Raw genomic sequence first — 26,100 nt, forward strand, 5'->3', positions numbered from 1 at the left:
GATGGGGAGGAGGGAGGGAGTGAATTGCAGGCATGAGGGACAGCCTTTGAAAAGACATGGAGGCAGAAGATATAATGTCGAGTTTAGGTAACACCAAGTAGACCGGTTTGACTGGAAGGTAGAGTATATGAAGAAAAGTATTATGCAATAACCCTGGGAAGGTAGTCTGGAACAAGATGATTATTTGTTCTTAAGTGCTAAACCTGAGGTGCTTGTATTTTAAAAGAAAAGGAATAGGGAGCCACGGATAGATCTCGAGCAGGGGAGCAGCACGCATAGATTTGTACTTTATATTGATTGTTTTGGCAGTTGTGTATAGGATGGATTGGGGAGGACAGAGCCTGGATACCAGTTGTGCAGGCAAGACACTTAGTGATATGGGACTAGAATACAGACCTCAGAGTCACTTGCAAACAGATGATATTTAGTCAATCACTAGGAGCTGGTTTGAGATCAAGGGAGAGGAATTATAGGATCATAAATCAAGAACTCTGTGGAAAGAAGGCACAGAATAGAAATTTTAGTATATATTCACGCTAAGAGGACAGGCAACGGATAAAGAGGGACCGAGGAAGAGTGGTCGGACAGGCAGAAGAAGAACCAGGAGAGAACAACATCGTGAAAACGAAAGGTAGAAAAGGTCAGGAGGAGTTGGGAGTCAGCAAAGCAAAAACTACAAAGAGTACAGGAAGGACGAGGAATGAGAACAGGCTTTGGAATTTGGTAAGTAATTTAGTAGATTATTGGTGACGTGGAGAGAACTGCTTCAGCTGAGCATCAAAGTGGAAAACCATGTTGCAAGGGGTGGATAAGTAAGTGAGAGGAGAGGAAATAGAGACAAGGAATGTAGAAGGTTGTTACTAAGACTTTGGCTGCAAAGGGGAGAACAGTCATGGATGATAACTTCCTATGTTAATCAATTATTCTGGTTAAATAACAAGATGCTAGTCAGGCTGTATGTGGCTGGTTCAAACCAGGTAGGAAGTAGGTCTAATACCCTTCTCAACTGCATTCAGGCCTACCAGGAGACCTTGTGTATGCATGTGTTGATGGGTAAGACTGAGTCCCAAGGCATGAGTAATGAGAACTTACCTGCCCACCTAACCCAGGCCAAGCAGACGTATGCCCAAATAAACTCACAACTCTTCATGTCTGAGGTGAGAGAATATCAAAAGGGAATGTGTGGTTGCTGGACTACAAGTGGCTCCCCTTACCCAGTTTTTAAATATAATATGATCTTTCTCTTTCTGAGGGAGGGGGTAGGAGTTTATGGTAGCTGCTCCCAGTGTCAATAGGATACCATCTCCTGCTCTATCTTGGGAGATGACATTGGGTCCACTGCTTCAGGGATCTTCCAATCTTAGTCCCTTACATTGTCCATGTGTCCCTGGTGGAAGGGGATCATGGAGTGTAGCCAGGCATTAAGGGCATTGTAACACCATGTGTGTGTTCATTTTTCATTGCTGAAGAAGACCATGCCATCAGAGAAATAATGACATGACTTGCACTTGACTTTGTTTTGAGTGAGGGAGGACTGTGCAGGTCATCAGTCTCCCTTTTCCTCCACAGCCATGTGAATCTAGTGACCAGACATTTTTCAGGATGACTGGAGATGACCCAGGATGAGGCAATTGCGGTTAAGTGACTTGCCCAAGGTCACACTGCTAGAGAGTGTCAAATGTCTGAGGTGAAATTTGAACTCAGCTTCTCTTGACTCCTGCACTGGTGCTCTATCCACTATACCACCTAGCTACCCCAATATGGAAACTGGGAAACAACATCTGCCTTCCTTGACACCTGTGGCCAGGTACTTAGCTTGTCTTCTATTCTAAAGGATTAAAGATTTGGTCACTTGTCATTTCTATTCCCCTAACATCCCCCCTTCCCACCTCAGCTTGACTGATGGAGCCCAGGGTGCTACACGAAGAAGGGATGCCTACTTCCAATTTTCCCAAACCTATTGGAAGAACAATGGTAGTATGTACAAGGAGTGCCTGATTGACAACGAAACAGTGTGGGGAAGATACAAGAATTGGCTGCCTTGTTTTTAGAGGAAGAAATTAAAGATATCTATAGTCATATGAACAAATGCTCTAAATCACTATTGATTAGAGAGATACAAATCAAAACAGCTCTGAGATATCACATCACACCTATCAGACTGGCTAACACTACAAAACAAGAAGATGATAAATATTGGAGAAGATGTGGGAGAGTTGGAACACTAATTCATTGTTGGTGGAGCCGCAAACTGATCCAACCATTCTGGAGAGCAATTTGGAACTATTCCCAAAAGGTTACAAAAATGTGCATACCCTTTGACCCAGCAATACCCCTGCTAGGACTGTATCCCCAAGAGATCATAAAAATGGGAAAGGGTCCCACATGTACAAAAATATTTATAGCACCTTTCTTTGTGGTAGCCAAAAACTGGAAATCAAGGGGATGCCCGTCCATTGGGGAATGGCTGAATAAACTGTAGTATGTAAATGTAATGGAATACTAGTGTGCTATAAGAAATGATGAACAAGAAGACTTCAGAGAGGTCTGGAAAGACTTATATGATCTGATGCTAAACAAAAAGGGAAGAACTAGGAGAACTTTGTACACAGCAACAACCACAGTGTGTGAGGAATTTTTCTAGTACACTTAGAACTTCATTGCAATGCAAGGACTTAAAAAATTCACAATGATCTTTCAATGCAAAATGTCTTCCACATCCAGAGAAAGAACTATGGAATTCAATCATAGAATATAGCAGATCATTTTCTTTTGTATTACATTTTGGTTTGTTTTATGATTTCTCTCATTCATTTTAATTCTTCTACACAGCATGACTACAGTGAAAATGTATTTTATGGGAATGTATGTGTAGAACCTATATAAAATTGAATGCCATCTCTGGGAAGGAGGGGGGAGAGAGGGAAAAAGGAGAGAGAGGGAGGGGAAAATAATCTAAGTTATATAGTAGTGATTGTAGAATACTGAAAATAAAAAAAAAAAGAATTAGTTGCCTTACCTCTATTATTACCCTCCCCTATATGAGCTCAAAGCCACTCTTCTCATGTCTGCAGGACCAATATGGTGCTCTTAAAAACATCTTCTTGGGTCAGTGGCTCCTTACTAGGGAACCTCTCCTTGGAGGTCTTCAGCTGGAAGCTGAGGACCACTTGTTGGGGTTGCTAAAGATGGAATTCCATGCATCAGGTATGGGTTGGACTAGACAGCCTCTGAAGTTCCTCTCAAATCTAAAATTCCATGAAAGGCAGCAGTGTTGAGTTGAAAACTGTTTCATCACGTTATAAAATACAAGCACCATCTCTCTAGCTTGAAAAAGAAAACTGGTGGAGGTGGGTGTTTATTGTGGAGAAGAGAACACTTACAGGAGGCCATGATAGCTGTCTTTAAGTATTTGAAGATGGAAGGACTAGACGTTTTCTGCTTAATCCGAGAAGACAGAACTAAGAATGATAGATGGAAACTGCAAAATGTCAAATTAAGTAAGAGATATTTGTAAAGCATTTAGCATACTGTTTGGCACATAGTAGGTGTTTAATAAATATTTCCTTCCTTCCTTCCTTCCTTCCTTCCTTCCTTCCTTCCTTCCTTCCTTCCTTCCTTCCTTCCTTCCTTCCTTTCTTCCTTCCTTGGCATGAGGGATTGCCAATAGAAAAGACACAAAGACTGGATATGGAATGTAATATATGAGAAACATCAAGAGTTCCAAATTGCCCAGACCATGGAGTGTGTGAGGGGAAGGATATATAAAAAGACTAGATAGGTAGGTTCTTGAGATGCTGGGTAAAAAATAAAGTCAAATGCAAAAAGTCTTTCCTGTTCCTATCTAATCTACCTCAGTGTTACTCTTCTATGAAAAGGACCATTTAGATTATAGGCCCTGCCAACAGTTGGCAGGGACTGCCAACACACTCCTCAGATAGAATAGTTCCATTCCATCCTTGGCTCTGCACCAACCAGTGTTGTTGGCTGGCCTTCTCTGAGTTCAATGGCATGTTTAGTGTCATTGCTTTCACATCCAAAGCATAGACATCATGTCATTTACATACCCTTCCAGGACATGCTTCAGTTTTTTGCTGCCTATGAAACATCATATAAATCCCCTCCTTCCTTACTCTATGCCTTGGTTTTCTTGTGGGAAAGCAAATAGAATGGTCTTATTTTCTATCCTGACTGTAGTCCTTAGGGCAATTGTTCCCAAAAGTCAAAGTAAGATGGTGATGACTGGGGAGATACAGGAGAGGTGGCAGGAGGTGAATCATTGGATGGAAACCCTGATGTCTACACATCCTTTCCATGAATCTGAGGGTGTTTCCACTCCAACCACCTTACCCTAACCATGGATTAAAACTACAACTAGTATGCTACAACTACTAATAACCCTAGTAATGATAATAATTAATAACCCCTTGAGGATACAAAGTATCTTTTTTCTTAGGAAGTAGAAATGCTTCTTGTTTTTAATCTCATTTATCCTTAAGATACCCTTGAGATTCAAAGAAGACAGTGGGGAAATTTCTTACTATATTATAGGCAGATAAATTAAAACTCAGAGAATATGGAGTGTTGTGTAACTAGAGTTACATAATAACTCAATAGGCCATCTCTGACAAGGGCACCCTGGAGATTAATACACTCTAGAGGGAGGATAAACACAGTGGGCATGACCCTATGCTAATGACCCATTTGCCCAAGGGTTTTGCTCCCTGGACCTTTTCCTAGGATGTGTGGGAAAAGAGCATCCTCTGGACCCTGTCTGGAAATATGACAATCTCCCCCACGTTTCATCTCCAGCATCCAGAATTGGACAATGGACAAATACAAAGGCCTTCTCTTAGTTTCCAAGCTAGACCCTTGGACTACTGACTTGGAATAATAATAATCCCTTACATTTGTCCAGTGCCTTGTACTTATATGACTTTCTCATTCATGATCTCACTTAAACCTCAGGACAACTCAGGAAGGTAGATAGGACTGAGATCATTATCACATTTGCAGGTGAGGAAAGTACAAAAATGGAAGAGTTGAGTGACTTTTCTAAGGCCACACAGCTGTCTAGTGACAGATCTGACCCTATTCTCCTGATTGGTGATTCCCTGGCCCCAATAACACTTCATGAGGGGCTCTAACCATGTTTACTTCACTCCCTATTCAACTCATACTACAGATTGCTCTAACTCCTGAATACCCATGCTTTCCACATGACTTCCTTTTCCTTCTGCCTTCCTCTCCCCCTCCTCCTACTTTCTATTCTTCATATTTTTGTCTTCTCCCATTAAAATGCAAACTCTTTGCAAATAGGGACCTTCTTATTTCTTCACATTTGTTTCCCTAGCACTTAGCACAATGAGCACTTAATAATATATATAGTATATAATATAATATAGTAAGCACTTAATAGATATTCTGTCTGTCTCTATGTATCTATCTATGTATCTATGTATCTATGTATCTATGTATCTATCTATCTATCTATCTATCTATCTATCTATCTATCTATCATCTCTCTAACTAGCTTCCACGTTTCCTATCTTTGAGTCCATCACACTGCACCAGGCTGCAGTGTACCCAACACAATTCTTGGTACCATTTAGAGTACCAAGGTTGTTTGGCCCATGAGAGTGATCTGCTATGACATTGCATATATCCTTATTGTTCATCTTTCTGTGATCTTCATCATAAACTTCCTCCATGCCTCCCCAAAGTCTCAGCAAGAAGGAGTAGAGAACTGAGAAAGGGATTCTACAAAAGCACTTTGTGGCTATCTGGAATTCCAGTCTTGGGTCAGGCCAGGTAGACCCTGAGGCAGAGCAGATGATCAGTGTGGAGACTTCTGTCTGCAAGCAGAAACCAAGAAAACAGGAGAAAGGGCATCTCTCCCTCCCCAAACAAAGGAAAGGAAGGGCTGCCTTGGAGCCACCCAGGTGATGGGGTAGACACACCCAGCCATTACGTTAGCACATCCAGCCACTGAATCAGGGAGCTAATTATGGCTTTGCCTCCCACCTGCTGGAACACACATTCCTGAGGCTTTTACAAACAACACCGCCACATGCATGTACCATCATGTGTCCTGCTTATATGTCATCCCCTCTGCCCCCAACCCCATTCCCTCTCCTAAACATCATTAACATATAATATCACATATGGGAGTTCCACTGTTTCAATGGACCACTAATCTCAAACACTGTTCAAACCTATTACCTAAAAGAGATGTTATCGTTAAATTAGGCCATATGATCTTCCCAGTAACCCTTCTTGGCATGTATCTGACATAAAATCGTAGAGTGATGGAGCTGGATCATAGGAGAGCATCTAGCTCAACATTTTCATTTCATAGATAGGAAAACTGAGTGAGACTCAGAGAAGGGAAATGAATTTCCTAAAGTCATCTAGTGAGTTAATGTTTCAGTAGAGAGGAGAATCTAAATCCCCAAATTTCCAATCCAATGTTCTTTCCATTCATCTCTTCCATGAAATCTTTTATCTAAGGAAGATTGAGATATGCTCGATTTTGTACGAAACAAGAATCCTGAACCTATTCTCCATCTCCCAAGTATATTTGATCCCTCTTCCATTCTCAAGATGGTACAAAATTCAATTCATTTTCTAAAATTCACTTAAAAAATGTTTGTACAAGGTGCAGGTCCCCATTCTCAAGAAATGAGTAATCAAATGAAGAAGGAAAGACATATACATGAAAAACTATGAGTAGAACATCAATACCCTAAGTAAGAAGCAATAAATGGTGTATGAGCAGTACAAATAGAATTACCTAAGAGATCAATTTTCCAGCTGGGGTGACATTTGAAATAGACCTTGAAAAACCTGCCACATTATTATAACTGAAGAAGGCAAGGGAAAGCACTCCACACAGAGGTAAAGGTATGAGCAAAGGTGTGGGGGTGAGAAAGCAGTAGCAATAGTGAGTCAATTCAGTACCTGTAATGAAGTAGAAGGAAGCACGATTGGTAAGGTAAGGTGGGGGTCAGGTGGTGAATGTCAAGCTAAGGATGCCTCCTATAGAAAATAAAGGTTTTTGACATGCGGAGGGTGGGGTGGAAATGGTATGAAAGTAATGTTATCCTTTCTAAAGAAATGGACCCAATGATTGTATTCCCTGAGGGAATCTACCTCTCTCAGGTGCCAAGCCCATAAAACTCCATCACTAACCCACCTCCTCATCTTCCAGATGAGTCTTAGTCAGACTCACAGATGTCTGAATACTATCTTAGTAGCATGATACATTATTATAAACTTCTCCAGCATATGTAGCCTCCACACTCAGCTCCCGTCTCCATTACCTCAGATGTCATTTAATCTTTAGGTGCCTCAGTTTCCTCATCTATAAAATGATCCAGTTAGACTAGATTAGAAGTCATTAACCTGGGGCTCATGGATAGATTTCAGGAGTCCCATGAATATGTATGGGGGAAAAGAATTACAACTTTATTTCAATATAATTGGTTTTTTTTTAATTCTATGTGTTTTATTTTATGCATTTAAGAACATCATTCTGAAAAGGGGTCTGTAGGCTTCACCAGACTGACTGACAAAGGGGTCCAGGACACAAAAAGGTTAAAAACCCCTGCACTGGATGATCTCAATGTCCTCTTCCCAAATCTAAATCCCAAAATTCTATGATCCTATACCAATGGAAACTGAAGGGGACACAAATGACAAAGTATAAAGAGAATAGATAGGTAAGATTAACAAAACAAACTTACCATACAACCTCAAAATTGGAAGAGACCTCAGAGTTTTCTCATCCTACCCCTGCCCTAGCTAGGAATAATGATTATAATAAAATAGCATATTATATGATATACAATACCTAATAATAGAATAGAATGAACACTGACAAGTGTTCATTCAGCCTTCATTCTAAGGCCTCCAGGAATGGGGAATTCACCACCTCATGGAGCAGCCACATCTACTTTTGGACAGCTCTAATTGTTCAGAATTTTTTTTGTTGTTTTTTTCCTCCTTATATTGAACCACAATCTGCCTCTTCACAACTCCCACCATTGCTCCTTGTTTTGCCATCTGGGACCAAGGAAAACAAGTCTAATCCCTCTTCCAGATGGCAAGCCTTCAAACACTTGAAGACAAGTCTTCTATTCTCTAGTTTAAACATTCCTGGTTCTTTCAATCAAAATATATTTGGCATGGTTTTGGAGCCCGCATCCACCCTGGTCATTCTTCTCTGCAAGTGTTCCAGCTTGTTAATATCTTTCCTAAAACATGGAACACAGGACTGAAGGCAGTACTTAACTATGGTCTGACCAACAGAGGCAAGGGAAGAGGGTAAAGCAACAAGAATTTATTATGTACCTACTACATACCAGGTACTCTGCTAAGTGGTTTTTTCAAATATGATCTCAGTCAATCCTCCCAACAAGCTTGAGAGCTAAATGCTATTGTTATCTCCATTTTACAGTTGAGGAAACTGAGGCAAATAGAGGTTAAGTGACTCATCCAGGGTCACACAGCTAGGAAGTATCTGAGGCTGGATTTAAATTCAGGTCTTCCTAACTCCAGCGCCAGCATTCTGTTGACTGAGCCTCCTAGTGGCAGAGTGGCATTTAGGTAAATGTTTCTATTTACCTAAGCCAATGAGATACAGTGGGAAATGAACAGGACTTGGAGATAGGAGAGACCTGGTTTTGAATCCCACCTCCTGGCTAGCTGTATGACTCTGGACAAGTAACAGCCTCTCTGTGCTTGAGTTTTCTCATCTGCAAAATGAGAATATGTATAGCTACCTCACAAGGTTGTAATATGAATTAAATGACATAAGGCATATAAAACAACTTGCCAACTTTGAAGCCGTATATAAATGCCAACTATTATCAATGCAGCCTGGGATTATGTTAACTTTTGGAGCTGCTGTCTCCTATTAATTGAATTTGCATTCTACCAAATTCTGTAGTTCTTTTCCATGTGAATTACTATCTAGTTATATCTCCCCCATACTATACTTGTGCCCCTGAGTTTTTTAATCCAAGGGTAGGATTTTATATTTTTCACTAACAAATATTATCATATATAAATTTGGTCCTCTCTTCTATTCTGCCAAGATATGGTGAACTCAATTTTGTCATCCATCTCTTTGGCTTGTGATCTCTACTTGGTCTATCATCTCTACCTTCTTCCCCTGGAACCTTGGAATTTTTCCCCTAAAATACCCTGCCTTCAAAGCCTGATTTGGCCTTATCTTGCTGCATTCTAGCTTCTGCAACACTTCTGGGTCATTTACGTGCCATGTCACAGTCTGAAGCTCCCTCCCTTCCTCTCCTACTCCCCTTCCCCTTTATGTGCTGTTTTCTTCATGAGAATGTAAACTCCTCAAAGACAGAGGAACTTGCTTACTTGTATTTTCTTAGCACAGTGCATGGCACATAGTAAGTATTTAATATATCTGTGTGTGTGTGTGTGTCTGTCTGTCTGTCTCTCTCTCTCTCTCTCTCACTCTGTCTCTCCATTTCTCTTTCTTTTCCTCTTCTATTCTTATATACTTTATATTGAGAAGGTTGGATAAAATCCCCTTCTAGCTCTAAAACACTATAATTCTTTGCACTTTCTGTAGTATTTAACACCATGGACTATACCTTCCTTAATGCCCTCTCTCCCCTTGACTTTTGTGATAATGCATTCTCTCATGGTTCATCTCCTTCGTTTATGGCTATGTCTCCATCTTTTGCTGGTTCTGCAATGTATGTCTTCCTCCCTCCCCCCAACCCCCAGTTTCTGTCTTTAACCCTCTTCTCTCTCTCCCTCTTGGTGATCTCACCCATTCTCATGGTTTCAATGATCATTTTTTTTTTTTTGCAAATGACTCACAAATCTATGTCTACATTTCTAACATCTCCCCAAAAGCTCAGGCCCATGCTTACAAATGCCTGCTATCTTTAGTTAGAAAAGTAATATGGTATAGTGGAAAGAAGGATAGACTTGGAGAAAGCACACCCCAGATTCAAATGCTGTTTCTGACACTTTCTAGAAACGTGACCATGAATTAGTCACATCTTCTCTAAGTCTTAGTTTCCCCATCTGCAAAATGAGAATGATAATTATAGGACCTACTTCATAGATTTGTTGTTAGGATCAAATGATACAAAACATACAAAGTTCTCTGCAAAGCATAGTAGATTTTCCATTAGCATCTTGAACTTAACATTTCTTATGTTAAGTTTCTTAACATAACATAACATAACATAACATTTCTTACCAAAACTTAACTCATCAACTTCCCTATTTCTGTTGATGCTATAAACTATAGGAGATCAGGAACTAATTCACTAATGCACTTCTGTCTATATCTCCAGTGCTTAGCACAGTGCCTACTTCACATAGTAGGTGCTTAAGGAATGCTTTTTGGTTATAGATTGATTTTCCCAGGAACCCAGGCTTGTAACCACTAAGCTCTTTCCTTTCCCTTTTCCACACACATCCAGGTAATTGGATACAATTAAATTCTGTCATTTTTACCTTTATAATGCCACTCCAATCACAATCACCCTACTTGCAGCCCTCATCTCTTTTTACTTAAACTAGTGTAATTACTTCCTCACTGGTCTTCCTGCCTTCCTGTCCATTCTTTTTGTAATCTGTTCTTCACACCACTTCTTCAAGTAATTGTCCTAACGCATTGTTATAATTACTTCACCCCTCTTCTTTAAAACCTCTTTTGATTCCCTATAGTCCACCAAATAAAGTATAAAATCTTTATCATGCTATTCAAACCCCATCACAATTTGGCTCCCAGCTATTGTCAATGGTCTCTCCCTCCTTAAATGACTTATAGCACTGTGTCTGGACCCAGTTTTCAAACTAGTCTCTTTGACTCTCTTTTCAGCTTCTCTTTGTTCATAACTTTCTCCCTTTGTTTGAAATGGACTCCTCTTTCTCCTCCCTCTCCCAGATCCATCTGATGGAAGTCTTTCCCTTCCTTGAAAGCCCACTTCAGCTGTTCCATCTTCCATGAAGCCCTCCATGACCTCCCCAGGGAAAAGTGATCTCCTCTTCCACAAATGTCTTCTTATACTTGGCCTGGGCCCCTCCTTTGTATTTCTTTCCTTCTCTTTTACATCACAGGTGTTTTCATGTGTGTCTTTCCCTCCCATTAGATTATCAGCTCCTTGAGAATCTGAACTATTAAGAATTATCCTTGACCACAGGGGCTTAATAAATTTTTGTTGAAGAGAAGGGAACAAAACGGGATACCTTCCTTGTACCTTGACCTTTCACCCAGAGTTTAGCCTCTGAGAAGACTGGGTTGGGGAGCCGCTCTGCTGACACCCACGGTATCCCCCATCCCGTTCCAAAAAGGTAAAGGGAGAGAGATGTCTTGGCAATAAACAGAAGAATTCGGCATTTTTCCTGGAGAGATGTGAGGCAAGGGGAAAAGAGAGAACTGTAAGAGAGATGCTAGAAAATGGGGTGGAGGGGGAAGTGAAAAAGGGAAAAAAGGAGAGTCACAAAAGAAGGAAAGAAGGAGGGCTGGCGGGGGGAGGGGGAGGCAAGACAGAAACAGCCACAATGAAAGTGAAAGGGAGAAAGAGGAGTGAAGGGAAGCTCAGCTGAGGGTGGTAATGGGACATTGGGGTGAGGAAAGGGACCAGCCAGCCGCAAGGAAACAAGAACGAATGCGGATCAAGTCGGTGCATATTTGAGATGGGGGGGGAAGCGAGAGGGGGGAAGGCTGGAGTCGCGGGGGGGCGGGGAGGGGAATCCTGACAAATGTACAGCTGTCATGCAGGAAACAAAGGCTTTCTGGAAGGGCTCCCGGACCTCTGCTGCCGCTGGCGCCCGAGCCAATGAGCTGAGAGAACGGCGAGGTAGCCCCACCTCCGCCTGCCTGGCTGGGGTTCCTCTAGCTGGAGATGGATTGAGGAACAGAGGCTGGGCTGCGAGCCAAGTTGCCTGTAGGAGCTCGGTGCCTGGGAAAGCTTCCTTTGGAACTGGCTGACTTGGCTGTGCCCGAGCAGCGAGAGGCTGGGCAGGAGAAGACACTGAAAGTTTTTCTGCTCCTTACTCCAGGGGTCAGAGAGGGACCAGCGGACGGATACCAGCAGGTAGGCTAGGCACCAGCGCTGACTGCAACTCCTGGGGAAAAGAAAAAGAAAAGAGAAGGCTAAACAAAAATCTTCATCAGCCCCAAGGCGAAGGGAATGGGAGGGGGAAGCGGGAGGCAAGGTCTGGGCAACATGGGATCTAGTTACCTTCTGTTAAGTCTGATAGCTGCTAGTAGTAGTGATCTCCCCGGCTCTGGGGGCAGGGGCGCGCATCTCTGACAGTCTGTGCGTCTCCCTGACCTGTCTTATTAGTGTGTCTGTGCGCCAGTCTGACTGTTCATCTGTCAGTGCCAAATCGCGTCCCTGCCTGTATGTGCTCAATTTCTTTCCTGCCCCAAGACTAGCCTTATTCCATAAAAGTACTCGGGTGACATTGGCAGCAGCGATTAGAGCTCCGGCACTACGTGCGCGTGGTGAGAAGCCTGCTGCAGAAGGGGGCCCAAGGGCAGCTGCAAGGCTAAAGAGCCTTGAACTTTACTGGCTGCTATAATAGTTGTCATCTGGGAACGAGTGCGAGAGGGACCAAGACTGCTTGGCGAGCAGGCGCAGGGGCTGTGGGTGAACTTGGCTCTATCCAGAAACTGAATTCCGGGAGAATAAGCCAAGAGAAAGGGCAAGGAATCCGAGGTTTCAGGATGACTTCCCCAGAGCTTCAGGTCAGTGGATAGGTCAATCAAGGGTCTACAGGAGGGGCAAAGCACTAGTGGGGCAGGGGGGACGAAGGGAGGAGAGAGAGAGAGAGAGAGAGAGAGAGAGAGAGAGAGAGAGAGAGAGAGAGAGAGAGAGAGAGAGAGAGAGAGAGAGAGACAGAGACAGAGAGACAGAGAGAGACAGACAGAGAGAGAGACACAGAGACACAGAGACACAGAGACAGACAGAGAGAGACAGAGAGAGAGACAGAGAGAGAAAGGAAGAGAGAGGAGAAAAACAGACAGAGATAGATGGAGACAGCCAGAGAGATCGAGAAAGAGAGAGAAAGACAGACAGAGAGAAAGAAATAAGCGCAAACTAATGTTCCTTCCTTTCTCTCACACACAAGCAGCCCTGAGGCGCACACTCGCTACCACATGCCTCCCTCTCACACATCAGACAGACAATACAATAACCTTCCACAGAAGGGGGGGGGTGGGGGGGAGTGCTAGGGGGAAGCGGAGAGGAGGGAAGCAAAGATCAAGACAGGTGGAGATATTCCAGTTTCTTGCTCCAAATGCAAAGGTTGGAGAGTGGAGGCTGGCTGGCTGGCGCACACCCATTTGCTGTAAAACTCGCCCACACTTTCCTTCACCCACGATTGTCTCAAACATTTGAAGAAACTGCCAGTGGGCTGTTTGCTTCAGAGTGCTCAGCCTCTCAGGTAAGAGGGCTGACTTCCCCCATCGTCTGAATATCTGAATACTTCCCAATTTTCTCCATCCTCATCCCTATCCATTTCCTCCCACTCCCTCAAAGGTCCTTGTTGTGGAGTCTCAGGAAACTTTCTTGGAAAAGGACAGAGTTCTCAAGAGCCCTTGGCAAGCAGCATTGTCACAAAAGGTTCTCCTGCTCAGCCCATCATGTAGGCAAATTGTGAGATGTACAGACAAAGCAAGATGAGCCTCTCTGTTTGGTGACTCCTCACTTGGCTTCTTGAGAAGGGCTTTTTGGAGAGAAGAAAGAAGTGTTTTTAACTGGAGCTTTCTCTTAGAACAAATTTGATATGCTAGAGGTACAGATGTGCCTGAAGGAAGAATGGGGATATGAGTATGCAAATGAACTTTAGTATGTGTATGAAAGAAAGAGAGAAGAGAATGGAGGGAGGGTAGGAGAGACAGAGAAACAGACATAGAGAGAGACACAGAGAGAGATAGAGACAGAAAGAGAAAAGAAAAAGGTGAGCTACAAAGAGACACAAAAATAGAAATTGACCAGTAACATCAGGGTTGCTAGAGATAGGGTATGAAAAGAAGTGGTTTGCCTCTGAGGAGGAGGGCAACGTATTCTTTGGGTGGAAGTCTATGGGGTGATGGGCACATGTAATAATCAGCAGGAACACCTTATTGATGAGGCAGATCAGTGCAATTCTCAGTTGCTATTTCATTTGCTATCTGTCTTCACAATGTCCCAGAAAAGTAGGTTTGAGAGCACCCCTATTCCATAGATGAAGGAACTGCAGGCACTGGGAGGGAAAATTACTTGTTCAGGGTCACCTAGCAACTAAGAGACAAAATTAGGTTTAGCACCACTCCACCACACCCCCAATCTTGCCTTCTCTCCCAGGTCTCTACATCAGGAAAGACACATTGTCTTTCTACATATAGATGTGAGTGGAATTGGGAAATATTTTTCGGTGGGAGGAGTAGCATCCTTCTCCTTAGAAGGCATGATTATGTGAGGAAGAGGGGCAAGAGGAAAGGATTTAGGTTGTATGCCTCATAGGGAGATGATGTTTAATAATAAACATGTATTAGGACCTGGGTAGCAACCTCAAAACCAGTATTAAGGCTTGGGAGAATATTGTCCACATGACCCTGGACAAGTCCTCTTAACTTTTCAGTGCCCTAGGTCATTCTCTAAGACTTTAAATTATAGAGAAGGTGGTAACCTGTACTGGTAGAGAGAGTTTCCTATACTGATGAAGGTTCTGTTCTTATTCCTATTCCCTATGTTTGTTGGGGTGCTATAGATGTCTTAGTGTCAATCACCAAACATTTATTAAGTACGTACTATATGCCAGGCACTATTGCCATGTTACTGGAGAGAAGAGTAGATGTCATCAGTGTGTAAGAGAGAGGCATGGGAGAATTGTGTATGTGTGGGGGTCAGAGAATGGGTGATGATATGTTGATCAAAAGGTGAACAGTTGTGAGATTCCTTCAGTACACAGACATCACTGTGCTGATTTCTCTCCGCTATCTGGCTGTGAACACAGCCCTTATTCAAAACAATTATCTGTGTCAAAAGCCCTGTGTCTAACCAATAGAAAGAACATCAGGGGCAAAGCCACGTTTCATGGAAATCTTTCTGGTCTTGTACTTCCAAAGTCTTGCGAGGCAGGATGGCCTAATGGAAAGCCCACTGGACTTTTGAATCAGGTTTGACAAGGTTGGTGAAATCTAACCCTTAATAACCATATGACCAGGAAAAGCTACTTAACCTCTTCAATTTCCTCACTTGTAAAAATGGAGACAGTGAAACCTGTACTGCCTAGTTTGTTGCTGGAAAGGTTTGTTGTGGGAAAAATTGAAAGATAAGACATTATTAGACTTTTGACTCCTTCTTGGCTAATCTAAGTATATTGAGTACCTAAGATGGTCTCTTTTGTTGAGACTAAGAATTCATTTGGAACAATAAAAATTATAGGAAATTGGGAGTTCATTGAAGGGAGAGATCTATGTGAGCTTAAGTATTAGTAACATCTACAAAGTCTTATGTGCTTCTAATTGCTTTGTATATGTGATTTCACTTCATCTTTCTAACAACCCTGGAAGGGATAATGAAAGCATTATAATCCCCATTTGAAGAATGAGACAACTGAAACTCTTAGAAACTGAAGTTCATACAATTAACTGAACTTGAACTCCAGCTTCTGATGCCAAGAGCAGGATTTGCTTTCAAGTCTAGGTTCTGACATTTACTAGTTGTCTGACCCTATGCAAAGTACTCTCTGAACTTTGGTTTCCTGGTCCATAAAATGGGGGTGCTAAAAGTGGCACTATCTAACTAGTTGGGTAGTTGTGAAGAAAGCACCTTTTAAACCATATTGATTCTCTGCCCCCCACCCCACTTCCTGAAGGATGGGTAGTTGTCAAAGACTTCTTAGAGGAATTAGGCTTTGAAGAATAGGAAAGAGGCTTCTAGAGGCAGTAGGAAATTCTCACTTTCCAAGCAAATAGATCAGCCTATTGACTCAACTGAATTGTAAGTTCTTTGACAGCAAGGACCATAGTAGATGCTCAGTATATATTGATTAGCCAAGGAGAGAATCTATCCCTGATTGTCTTGACAAAACATCTGTCAGAAATGGGGAGGTATGAATTTTTCTTCCAGGAGGAAAGTCTTTTCCTCCCACTGTATAGAGATAAGACCTCAAAACTGCTCTGTCCAACCTCCAGATTCTGAAAGTAGCTAACTGGAGGTGAGGGCAGAAACTAATTACTTAGGATGTCATAAGAGGTGAGTTGCAATGAGAACTAGAGAGTTCAAACTCAGGATATTTAGAGACATGGTAGACTCTTGGTGCCTGCTGGGCAAAAATGGCCTAGGTCAGCAAACATCCTTACTCTTTCAGGGTGCCTCTGAGTCGTGTTGTGGTTTCCATTCTATCTAGCAAGACTGCTCACCCTGGGCTCATGTGAATTTAGGTAAAACTAAACATGAGAAGACCTCACCTACTCCATTCATTTGTGATGTCCTCAGAGAAAGTACTCTCTTCAACAATGCAGATTGTAACTCCTTTGTAACTTAGTAGGTGGTCTTCGCATGTTGATCTGGCCACAAATTTCATCACCTCATGGCCATTTTGATGATTAGTCTTTCAATGTTCCACTATCCCATATGCAAACCTATTCATAAAGGCTTGGTAGGATCTACCAGAGCTCTTATCACTATCATAGCCTTATAGAACCCAGTGAATGCCTTGAACTAGGTGTCTTGTAGACATTTCAATATCAACATTTCCAAAATAAAACTTATTTATTTTTCCCCTCAAACTTCCCTGACTAACACTCCTATTATTGTTGCCCATCATCCTTCCAGTCATTCAGGCTCACTCCTATTCACCCCACATAACCAATTTGTTGTCAAATCATATCATTTCTACCTTCAGAAAATCTCTACTATGTGTTACCTCTCCATTGGAGTTCAGGCCCTTATCCCTTCTTGCATGGAATATTGCAATAACTGTCTGACTCAAACTGGAGTGGGGAGAGAACTCTGCTCCAGTGCATCCTCCATTCAACTGCAAAAGTGACACATCCAATAAAAGCCTGTAGCTCCCTAGAATCTAAGTATCAAATAAAAAGCCCTCCAGCATTTAAAGGCCTTCATAACTGGTCCCCTCCTACATTTCCAGGCTTCATACACTTTACTCCCCTCCACATTCTATGATACAACTACCCTGGACTTGTTGGCTTTCTGGACTCCTTGCTCTTTTTCTGGATCCTGTCATTTTTCTGGACTCCCTGCCACTTTTCTGGATTTCTTGCAGTTTTTCTGGACTCCTTGCCTTTGCCCTGGCTGTCCCCTGGGCCTATGCTGCTCCTCTCCCCCACCTTCGCATCATGACTTTCAAGACTTCCTTTGAGCCTCTACTCAAATCCCTCCTTCTGCAAGAGGCCTCTGCTGGCTTTTTCTGGCTCCACCCCCTTCTCTTCATTAAGCCCATATATTGTGATACTCTCTGAATATATCCTGTACTTAACTGGTTTATTTTCAAGTTGACTCCTCCGTTAGAATATGAACCTTTTAAGGGCAGGAACAATATTTGCGGGGGGGGGGGGAGGGGGGGGGGAGGGGGGCGGCGGTTATTTTTTAATTTTTGTATCCCCAGTGCCTAGTGCCTTGTCAGGCAGTTAGAGCTTAATACATGCTAGTTGACTAACATCATGCCATCTGAGAAAAAGTTGGACTAATTGAAAAGACCTATGTACTCTCACATAAACTCCTAGAGGAAAAGGACTTATATCTTGCCTCCTTTGCTGCTAGTTAGTTGATCAGGGGATGATAATTTGAATAAAGAAAATAGGATAGCCAAACTTATCCAAGTAAATAGATAAGCAAGATTTGTAATTAGCATACTAAGTGGTGGTGGGGGATTGCTACAGTAGTGTTCAGGGATGGGCTCGATCTCTTAATTAGGTTAAGTGTTTCCTCTTTGAAATCTCATTTAGTCTCCAGATTTCTTTAGCACTTTCTCCCTAACTAGTTCAATGCCAAGCTTTTATTAACATAGTTCATATCCATATTATACCAAATATTGAAACAATGGGTTTCTAATTGAAGTTTTAAAGAAATAACAAAGTTTACTTCATTTTCAGCTTTTTCTACCTTTCTAGTACCAAAATAAATTCCTAATTTCTAGTATCCAGTAATTCTAGTACCTAATTCTAGCCCTCAGTAAATCCCTAAACTCATTTGGCCATTTTTTTTCTTCATGAGTTAAATAGTGTTTAAGACCACGTTTAAAGAGATGACAGCACATGGATACATTCCACTCCTCACACAGGGGAAGGGTGCCCAGGCAAAGGAAAGGAAGGGATGGGAAAAAAGAGTGGGTAGGCTGGGAAAGGTGTGAAAGAACAGAAGAGATAAAAACAGAGAGACGAGAGCTAATAGCCAGCCCAGCTAATTATTTCAGTTAGGCCAAAGAGGTGATTTTTCTTAATAAGGGTAAATTGGATTCTGAACAGATGTGATGTGGGTGGAGTCTAGTACTTGAAACAAAAGAAATAAATGGTCTCTCTGCCCAGATCACCAACTGAGTAGCTCCAATGTGGTAGAAGACAAGTGTTTTATGGAAGCCTGCCAGGAGCCAAGACACAGGGATACACACATAACCTCATAGACTTTCTGTTCTCTCACATACTCACACATCTTTGCAAGTGTCAGAGACAGTCACAGTTAAATGATCATGGCCTTCCTCGGGGTTATAGACACAAATCACAAAATCAAAGAAATTCAGTATTACAGCCATCAAGAGCACACATATATCTACACAGGCCAGCCTCACCATGCTGACCCTTACCCCTAAAGATCTGCCACATGCTAGTACTGAGTACCTGAAGTTCCACCTTTGCTTTTTCCCCACCAGCTCCCTTTTGTTTTTCTTTTGAAATGTAAATACCCCTGGGAAAGGTAACAAAATCACTAACACCTTGACGAGAATTAGTTTACCACTTTGCTTACTTTCACCACAGGAAAGACTACAGGGCTTTGGAGCCTTGGTTGGCAGTTTTAGGGAGTTTAGGGAAGGGAGAAAAACAAGTGGAAATGGTAATCATCAGGCTTGAACAATCTGAAACAGGGACAAGAAGTTTAGGTTTTCAGTTAGAAGACCTCAGCTCAGCCACTTGCTATCCATCTATGGCCTTGGGGAAAGCATTTCCCCTTTCTTGGTCCTGTTTCCTCATAAAAACTCTGGAGTCCCAAGACTTGGGTTCTAGTCTCATCTCTGATTTCTTGTCTCTGTGCCCTGGGACAAGTGGTTTGACCTCCCTGGGTCTCAATTTCCTCCTTTATGCTATGGCGAGAATTGAAAGAGCTAGCCTCCAAAGACCCATCCAACTTCAGATCTGTTTCCTATTGAACTAGATGGTTTCTTGATCTCTCTGAGCTTCATAACCTGCAACTTCACAGTTTTGCCCAGGAGCAGATATAAACATATACACTCTGGCTGCAGAGACCCTCTCATAAGCATACATTTACATATGAACAGCTTCATGCCTAACTGCACACACTGCCCCAGTCACATAGATTCCCAGGTAACCTATAATTCATACCCTGTGCCCAGAGGGGTACCTGGTCAGACCTGTGCCCTCGGCTATTGTCAGCCTGTTAGCTTTGGGAGCATTTCAATTCTCCCTGCTGTTGCAAACCCATTTGCTGCTAAATCACCCTCCCCTTGGCACCCTGGACTGCTAAATTGGTCTCAACTTGCTGTATTTCCACCCACCACCTTAGTCATTATTCGCTGGCAGAGTTAGGAGAGTGGGTGTAAGGCAGCCGAACATTATATTCCTGCTGAAAAAGAGAATGAGAGAGAGGAGAGAGAAAGAGAGAGAGAGAGAGAGAGAGAGAGAGAGAGAGAGAGAGAGAGAGAGAGAGAGAGAGACAGAGAGAGAGAAAGAGAGAGAGAGAGAGAGAGAGAGAGGAGAGAGAGAGAGAGAGAGAGAGAGAGAGAGAGAGAGAGAGAGAGAGAGAGAGAAGCTGGCATTTCTATGAAGGAAGGGGGGAATAGAAGGAGAAAATCAAGAGGAGAATGGGCCCAGGAGATAGGGAAAGAGATGTGTGTGCCTTTCACCAGGCAAGGGTGAAAGATGTGAAACCTATTACAGACTGAGATCTCAGTTTAGGAGGAAAAGTGAATGAAATCTACCACAGGAAATCGCCTCACTATTCCAGGTCACATTCTTGCAGCGCTTTAAGATTTATAAAGCACTTTTACCCATAAAGACCCTGTGAGATAGGGAGAATAGTATCTTTGAGTAAATTTCTTAGTCTCAGTTTCCTCACCTATAAGATGAGGCGGGTTGAATTAGATGATCTTTAAAGTCTCTTCTGGCTCTAAATTGATGATCCTATGATCTCCAACTACCAGGTGAAGGACCTGAGGCCCAGAGGTTAAGGAATATCCTGAGGTCACACAACCAGGAAAAGACAGAGCCAGATTCACCCTCAGGCTTCCCAACCACAGGTCAGTGCTTTCTCATACCCACCGGCCTCCATAAATGAGGGATGACACTGGCTCAGTTAAGAGCAAGAAATATGTATTAATTCTGAGGGAGAGGGAAGATTCTCCTCAAGGGTCCTGCCTTTTCATAACCTTTTCCTCCCTTAGCATTTACTGTCTGTACCCATTAGTTGATACTTAAGGCAAGATTAAGACTATGGGACAATACATCCTATCTCCTCAGTGGCATTATAAGCTCTTTGAAGACAGAGGTCTCATTCCCTTGTTTTATCCCCAGACACTAGCTCAGCACCCTATGCAGTATATCTTTGAGGAATGATTAGGTTTATTTGTTTTTTTTTAATGAGATTGAATCCCTGTGGCCACTGTCCTCTTTCCATTCCAAGCAGTCCCACCCTGGCCCAGTGGTCAGAAGCAGAAGCCTTCCTAAGACTGTAAGATTTAGGCAGCAGAGAAAGAAAGAGAGCAAGGAGAAAATGTCTACAGTAACTCCCATCTTCCATCTCTCTGCCAAGACTCTAGGAAAGCAGAAATTGCACCAGGTCAAGGTATCTAGTTTTGGGGTGGGGGAGAGATAAGAAGATAAACTGGAAGGAAGGAATGGATCAGGAGTTCTTCTCTGAAGAAGGCAGAGATCTGAAAAACTTTCCCAAGCTACTCCATTTCTGTGTGGAAATCTCTACCCTTTGGTTCATGGCCACCTAGTCCAGTCATCTGGCCTTGCATAAGAAAAAAGATAATTTCTTATTCCAGACAGTGCAGCGAGATATATGGTGCTGGGAGTTGACCTGGTATCATCTAGCAGAGTGGAATGACCTTGACTAGAGGTTTTCTGAGTCGCTGATAAGGTTCATTTGGCCTCCAGAAAAGAGGGTAGGAAAAGAAAGGAGAGCCTATCATGTGTTGGCTCAGGACCTAATGGACCTGACATTTCCAGCTCTTTCTCTACCCACAGCTCCAGACTGAGAGGAAGACATTAGAAATACAAGCCCCACACGTTGGGGAGCTAAGGAGGCAGGGACATTTGAACTATGGAGTGTTTGCCAGTACTGGAGAGATAGCCTCCCTCCTCACAGATCAAATTCCTCCAATCCTAACAAGCAGGTGAAGAAAACAAGAGAAGAGGCATCACTCTAAAGGAAGCCCTCCCACAGTCCACCTGGCTTGTAAGGTGAGCTCTCCCCTTAAAGAGGCCTTGGAAAAGTCCCATCTGTAATCATTGTCTACTCCTCTCCTGCCCTGCCTGCAGCTGTCCCTGCTTGAAAAAAGCTAGTACAACCACAGCGTGAAAATACACAGGTCAGAAACTTCCAGTGAAGACCCAGTTTTGGGAAATAGAGGGTAGGGATATGGAAAGAATCCTTTGTTCTCATGAGACTAAGCTGTCTTGAGACAGGTCAACATTATTAGGTTACCAAGCTATTGAAACCTTCCTGATAATATTCCTATCTTACAGCCTTTACATGGAACTTCTCTGACCTTGAGGATTTTATATTACAGCCCAGTCCAGAAGCCTAGATCCAGTCCTTAAGACCCATCAGTTTCAGACTGAAATTATATACTATGCTGCTCCACAATGGGAAAGGTTTTAGTCTTCAATTTGCTAATTTCCTTCAAACAAGTCACTTAATTTCACTGGGCCTCAGTTTCCCCATCTATTAAATAGAGATAACCCTTTCCCTACCTACCTTACAGGAATGCTGTGAAAACCTATTAATTTATGCTTGCTTCGACAGCACATATACTAAAATTGGAGAGATAAGGAGGTGAGCATGGCTCCTGTGCAAAGAGGAAACACAGATTCATGAAGCATTATTTTCTCTGGTCCTATCCCTTTGAAACTCCTGAAAATATGGGGAGTACCCATATGGTGTCAGTTTTACAGGTTTCAGCATGTCTCCCCTCAGTGTAAGTAAATCATCCTGAAAGAGAGACATAGAGAAAGAAAGGGAGAGAGAAAAAGAGGGAAGGAAGGAAGAAAGGAAGGAAGGAAGGAAGGAAGGAAGGAAGGAAGGAAGGAAGGAAGGAAGGAAGGAAGGAAGGAAGGAAGGAAGGGAAAATGGAAAGAAAGAAAATCTGTGGAGTCATAGAATGATATTGCTAGAAGCCTCCTTAAAGTTTATTGAGCCCAACCATCATCTTTTTTCAATGAGTAACAGAGGTGCAAAAAGGGAAAAATGACTTGCCTAACCTCCTAGGAAGTTAGCAGAGTCTAGGACCAATCTTCAGACAACCAGTCAAGTGTTCTTTCCCCCACTGATGCAACACTTCATCTCTCTTGACTCTTAGTTTAGCCTTGACCACCCCACTGTGAAAACACTTAGAAAGGTATTATGTGCTAAACAAATGTTAGGTATTAGGAGGTTTCTTTTAGCATCTAGAGAATTTGTGTTTTGGAGAAAGAGAGGTACGGAGATAAAGAGACACAGATAGAGACAAAGTCAGAAATAAATTCTGAGACGTTTTCTCTTTGATCAAATGATTTTTTACCAAAATATTAGCATTTTCTTTTTTTAATATACACTTGAGAGCAGGGACTGGTTGTTTGATTGCTTCTTTTCTTTGTATTCTCAGGGTTTACTTAGCACTATCATAGTCCAGGGCTTAATAAATGCTTGTTGATTGAGTGACTGCTATGGAACTCAAGTACTCTATGTATTTAACCTTGGCTTTTGAATATATAGCTCTGGTGTGTTGATAGGGATGCTATGACTGACCTTCTTGTAACTGCAGCTGCATTAATGAAATATGTTATAAAAGGTTCCTATTCGACCATATTAATTGATGACTAATTGGCCCACTACTTTAAACTTTAAAAATTTAATTTTGTTTTAACGTGTGCTTTTTACCTGAATGTCCCTGCCTGTGTTGCCTGTCTCTGTCCCTTCCCTCAAGAGACATATTCTGTATGGGGAACACTTGGGATGTTGACTGGACATAGGTGCTTAGTGACTGGAAGATGCATGCCACCATGAGAAGGGCATGGAACTTAGAGATCAGAGACTTGGGTAAGCCTATGGACAAATAATTTTAACTTTCTGGACCCATTTCATCATCTGGAAAATGAGGATAAGAATATTTGTGCTGCAAATCTCACCAATCACTGGACAGAGTCCATGTGTGAGCCTTGTGTGAGGCCTTAACAGTGTTTAGAAATGCTGGCTATGTAGACCGACCACATCAGGCTGCACACCTGCACTTCCTGCTCCTAGGGAAGCTAAAGTTATGGTGGATTGCTTGAGTCTGGAAGTTCTAAGGGCAAAAGCCAATTGAGTATCTGAGTACAATCCAGCACCAATATGTGCTGGAATGGGGTGGGGAGGACACAGACCGCCTGATAAGTGGCAAACTGGCCCCAGATGGAAATGGAACAAATCAGAGCTTTTGTTCTGATCAGCAGTGGGGTCAGACCTTTGAGTAGACATTTGACTTCTAGCTAGCAAGAAAAGAAAGCTCAGTATCCAAGGGAGGAAAAATGGCAGCTATTAATAGTTCATTCTCCTTGATACAGCAATAAGTAGTAGGAAAGGCATGAAATAAAGAACAGGCTGATCAATGCCCATATTGTATAGAGGCTAACAGATGCTATACTTTATTAATGGAATTAGCCTAGGAGAGGGTGAGGGGATTTCTGCTTATTCTTGAAACTATTAAGTTTGTCTGCTCTTTAGCACTGTTTTCATTCCCATTATTGTGGTCTAGGTAGATACCCTTATGTATTTGCTTGCTTCATTCTCTACGACCCCATAGAAGTCTTCCCATGCTCATTTGAATTCCTCAAATCTGCTGTTTCTTGTGATGCAATAATCTTTAATTACATGAATAGCAATGAATTGGTTTAGCCATTCCTCAGGTGAAGGCCTCCTCTGCCATTTTTGCTAACACACACAAAAAAGTGCTGTGGTGAAGATTTGACATCACCATAGAACATTTCTTTATATCTTTGACCTACAAGGACTGTTGGAACAGTTATGGGATTGTTGGATCAAACTTATAAGTAGGTCAATGACTTTTTTTGGCATAATTCCACATTTATTTTCCAAAATGGAAAATTCTTCAACTGCTAATAGTTTCAGGAGCTGATTCTTGATTACAAAACAAGAACTTCTGTGTTCTTATAAATCATTCTAATTCTATGATATGGTTTTTAAAAGTTGTCCATGAAGAACATACCAGAAAACTTAAGTAGAAAAAATATTCTTTCTTGTGGTGACCTAATGATAAAAAGAGTGCATCCTGGGTCATCTCTAGTCATCCTGATGAATATCTGGTCACTGGATTCACATGGCTCTGGAGGAGAAGTGAGGACTGGTGACCTGCACAGCTCTCCTTCACTCAAAACTAAGTCAAGTGCAAGCCATGTCATCATTTCTCTGATGGCATGGTCTTCTTTGGCAATGAAGGATGAACACAATCCTGTAAGCAGACACAGCTGGCTGAATGGGGACCCAGCAAGCTGGGTAACTCAGCTCCTCCTCTCCTGTCTGCCTCCCCCTCCCCTTCCTTCTCCTCTCCAAAACAAGGTAAATTTGGATGGCCAAAAGATCCCCAGTTGACTGGGTTTTACAGGCAAGGTCCTGTTCTTTTTCCTTTCCTTTCCTTTCCTTTCCTTTCCTTTCCTTTCCTTTCCTTTCCTTTCCTTTCCTTTCCTTTCCTTTCCTTTCCTTTCCTTTCCTTTCCTTTCCTTTCCTTTCCTTCCCTTCCCTTCCCTTCCCTTCCCTTCCCTTCCCTTCCCTTCCCTTCCCTTCCCTTCCCTTCCCTTTCCTTTCTCCTTAAACCTACTGCACTCTGAAGCTGGAATTCCAATGGGCCACTGCCTGAGGGTTCTTCTGGACCCTCCTGGCTTTAGAGTGATTATTAATAGTAACTGTTGCTGTTTCCTTCCCAGCCTGATGTCTTTCTTTTTCTTGGCCTCATTAAAGGGTTCATGCCCTGGCTACTTCTTAAACAGTCCTATTCATTGAATGGGTGTTTCCTCACCCTAAAGTGAATACCTGCAAAGACTTTGGCCTAAAGCGGCCAAGGTCTCCCAGTGCATCCTGGGTCATCTCCAGTCATCCTGATGAGTCTCTGGTCACTGGATTCACATGACTCTGGAGGAGAAGTGAGGCTGGTGACCTGCACAGCCCTCCCTCATTCAAAACAAAGTCAAGTGCTAGTCATGTCATCGTTTCTCTGGTGGCATGGTCTTCTTTGGCAATGAAGGATGAACACAATAATGATAAAAACATTTATATTATAAGCCACCTTTGTTGTTATTGGATCCTGTTATTCTCTAGCTCCTCTCAATAATAGGAACAAAAGTTATTTTCTTCCCCACAATTTCCCTTTCCTTAAGTTGTAGCCATCTTCCCATATCCCTTACAAAATATCATTCCTCTACTGCAGGAAGCTGGCTCTTCTCTTTATTCCACATAAGCTATGTACTTTCTAGACTCATCATGATTTCTAGTAAGTCTCCCTTATTTTACTTATCTCCTACCCCCTACTACCTTAACCAGTCTTTCCATGCTGCAGATAAGAAGAGTTTGTCCAGTGATTCAGTAATGATAGTTTCTCATTTTGTCCTCAAGGAAACAGAGGAGAGACCTGCCCAAGGTTTCACAGGTAGGCATTAGT

General features: G+C 42.4%; 1 protein-coding gene and 1 non-coding gene across 7 annotated transcripts in view; both read left to right on the top strand.

Moving 5' to 3' along the window:
• Positions 1–11,782: 11,782 nt before the first annotated feature.
• Positions 11,783–26,100, top strand: part of LZTS1 (leucine zipper tumor suppressor 1) — a 68,151-nt gene continuing 53,833 nt past the window's right edge. For 3 of the 6 annotated variants that reach the window (XM_072634958.1, XM_072634963.1, XM_072634961.1), the window contains exons 1-2: positions 11,783–12,095; positions 20,389–21,652. The gene's annotated coding sequence lies outside the window, so the exon portion shown is untranslated. The remainder of the gene's footprint in view (positions 12,096–20,388; positions 21,653–26,100) is intronic. The other 3 variants (XM_072634960.1, XM_072634962.1, XM_072634959.1) reach the window with 2 other exon arrangements.
• LOC140521821 (U6 spliceosomal RNA) lies at positions 22,202–22,305 on the top strand. Its single transcript, XR_011973105.1, has one exon. It is a non-coding gene; the product is annotated as a U6 spliceosomal RNA (small nuclear RNA).

Source organism: Notamacropus eugenii, chromosome 1, assembly GCF_028372415.1.
Source record: "Notamacropus eugenii isolate mMacEug1 chromosome 1, mMacEug1.pri_v2, whole genome shotgun sequence".
NCBI classification, from domain to species: Eukaryota; Metazoa; Chordata; class Mammalia; order Diprotodontia; family Macropodidae; genus Notamacropus; species Notamacropus eugenii.